The 3,317-nt window shown below is 39.4% G+C and overlaps 1 pseudogene; it reads right to left on the bottom strand.

Moving 5' to 3' along the window:
* Window positions 1-2,317: 2,317 nt before the first annotated feature.
* On the bottom strand, window positions 2,318-3,105 carry LOC136120115 (poly(A) polymerase alpha pseudogene; annotated as a pseudogene).
* Window positions 3,106-3,317: the final 212 nt, after the last annotated feature.

The following is a 3,317-nucleotide window of genomic DNA, read 5'->3' as shown; positions in this document are numbered from 1 at the left end:
AATAGATGAAGCATTACTTAAAATTAAGATGTGGATAATTCTTTCAATGAATGAAAATTGGGTAATACTTGTAACAATTTGATAAAGTTTAGAAAGGAAAAGAACACTGTTTTACCAATAATTGTTTTCTTTGCAGCACACTATTATCCAGGTATTTGAGGTATTTGAGATTTTGAATGAACACTAGATATATTTAAGTCAATTGTTTAGGACTTGATTATATTGGCTAAATATATGTATTAACGGGAACAGATTCAAAATATTGTAATAGATTGAAAATCATCCTGGTCATTTGTAAAAATTTCTAATCAATCCAATTCCTCTATAACCAGTGGAAGTGAGTTAAATTTCACTTAGACATCTTATTGCAAATATCTGATATAACTTATCAGGCTATGGTAATATATGGGATGTAAAAACCTAAGAAATGGGCTTCCCTGGTGGCACAGTGGTTGAGAGTCTGCCTGCCGATACAGGGGACAGGGGTTCGTGCCCTGGATCCCACATGCCACAGAGCAGCTGGGCCCGTGAACCATGGCCTCTGAGCCTGCACTTCCAAAAACCTAAGAAATGTATTTCATCCAAGATCCCTTTTGCAGCAATGGTGTGTAATGATCATGAAATCACTTTACCATTAAAAACAGGAAGTTTTCATGTCAGCCTAATCAGGAAGAATTTTTCTGAGAGTTCCCGAGCTGTTTATAGTCCTCTTGTTTACCTCCACTCTGGTTTCCTCCGTCTTGTACTTTCTCCCTAAAGCCATCAGTGGATGACAACCCATTCAGACCCCATCTGCACACACCTGTCTAAAATGTTTTTCCTTTTTTATTAATTGAAGTATAGTTTATTTACAATGTTTCAGGTGTACAGCTAAGTGATTCAGTTAAACACACACATATTTCTTTTTTCACAGTCTTTTCCACTGTAGGTTATTACAAGATATTGAATATAGTTCCCTATGCTATACAGTAGGTCCTTGTGATGCCTGTAGTGGGGCCCTTTCCCATAGTCCTCATTAGGCCAATGTATAACAGTATCAAAAATCATAGGGGTTCCAGCCATCTTCACTGATGTATTTTACCTTTTCTTTTTTGCAACTACCTTCTCTTCTCTTAAATACCAGCCCTCTCCACAGAAAAAGACCGTATCCCGTTTTCAGGCATCTCAAGCATTAATACTTCTAGCTGGAACCTACTCTGATCTACATTACAATAGGAAATGGAATCTTTTCTCCTTGAAACCACAGTATGGGGTGGGTGACCATCCCTGACAGGTGTTCATCTTCCTCCCAACGTGCCTGGGCTGTGTACATGGTCATTCAACTGGAGAGACAAGGGGGGGGTGGATTGTGTGGAAAGCCACTCATGTTAGCCTGGGTGATGCAAAGAAGTTCTTAGTCCTCCTCAGTCAGTGGCCTTGGAGGGCACTGACATATAAAACTGCACCAAACTGGGCAAAAAGTTACGTTATTTCTTTCTTTCTTTTTTTTTTTTCTTTTCTTTTTTTTTTTTTTTTTTTTGAGGTACGTGGGTCTCTCACTGTTGTGGCCTCTCCCGATGTGGAGCACAGGCTCCGGATGCACAGGCTCACTGGCCATGGCTCACGGGCTCAGCTGCTCCGTGGCATGTGGAATCCGGGTCACGAACCTGTGTCCCCTGCATCGGCAGGCACACTCTCAACCACTGCATCACCAGGGAAGCCCAAAGTTACGCTATTTCTATGCCCATGCTACCACTCTTGAGAAAGAAAATAGGACTGAGGAAAAGTATTTGAGAAGCTTCTAATGTATAATATGAGAAGAAGTGAGTTTTAGAACAGTGGATGATTAAGAAATCTAACACTCTTAATACTTTGAAGGAGAGAGAGGAAACAGAACCAAAAATGATTGGAATCACATGATAATTGTCAAATGAAATGTATTTGTTCAAAAATGTTTATTGTAATATATGATAATAATGCTCAGAGGAGAGAGTCCAGGTGTTTCAGTCCCACTTACCTTAGTTGCTCTCTTGACTCCTGTTACTTCTTATTCTTCTCAGCTACACTATTTTCTTTCTTTTCTTCCTTCCTTCTCTGTCTCCCATGGACTCAGCCAACAGCTTCATTAGTGCTTTCTCTCAATGACATGTTTCTCCTTCTAATGTCACTATGTTACTGCTCTTTGTATTAATACATCACCTAAATCATTAATGGTGGCAGTCTACACTCTGTATTCTAGATGGAACGTATGTGGGTTATGGGTTAGAAGGCTGACAAATTAGGTCACGTGACTTCTTTTTTTTCAATCAATTTTATTTTAACATAACCTAAACACACATCATTTAGAAAATATGAAGAAAAATTTACATACAAATGTTGATGCTATTGCATTTGGATAAAGCTGGCAAGTTCATGCTACTAGCATAGCTCAGGAAACACCAGAGGAAAACTAATATATTGGATTAGATGTTGTGGTGTTTGGCCCACAGCTTGATAGCTTGCAGGATTAACCTGAAGCTGTCAATGTTTGGTACTCGATGTAAAATTTCATTGGTTACCCTGCATCTTATATGTAAATATTTAAGCAGACTATCATCTCTAAAGTTCAGGTCTTCTGGAATAGTCTGCAAGTGCTAATCTTGCAAACAAAATAGCAAGCTCTATCCCAGAACACAGTTTGATAACTGGTACAAATGCCTCTGTAACAGCTCTTAAATTGATTTCTTCCTGTAATTTCAATTCATCATAGAATGAGGTGAAAAAGTCACTTCAATCACCATGTCTTGGAGCAACACACAACACATCAAGATCGGCACCTTTTTATGTACTCCTAATTTATAAGTTCCAAATGTAAAAAATTTTCCTCCAACATTTTCAATTACACATTGTGGAAGATTCTTGCTTTCACTGATTTATTGTATCCACTCTTTTACCAGGTTATTTAATTTTCCCAAAATTTAAATTCTGTGCTGCAATTCCTCTTCCTCTTCAAAAACCCCAAAGGGCTTCAGTCTCAATTAGTTTCTGTGTAAGTAGGCAGTCAGTCTCCTTGGGGGCTGCTAAGCTGATGGGAGAGGTAATGTCCTAGTGCTTCTGTGGCTGTTGTGTTTGTTGTGATCCCTGCATTGAAACTGGCCTGGAAACTCTACCACCCCCCCAACCCTGCCACCACCCTGGGCATGATCCACTGAGGCAGAAGGGAGGCAAGGGCCTGCCTCAGTGCTGGGTCCAACACCAATTCTTGACTAAACATGGCGATGAGCCATGAGAGCTTATACTTAGAAAGGTTTTACAGCAAGGAATCCTAGTATTTAAAGGGAATAAAAGAGTAAAAGTGA

The sequence above is a fragment of the Phocoena phocoena genome, chromosome 3 (assembly GCF_963924675.1).
Source record: "Phocoena phocoena chromosome 3, mPhoPho1.1, whole genome shotgun sequence".
Classification (NCBI taxonomy): Eukaryota; Metazoa; Chordata; class Mammalia; order Artiodactyla; family Phocoenidae; genus Phocoena; species Phocoena phocoena.
This window is presented reverse-complemented; position numbering and strand designations above follow the sequence as displayed.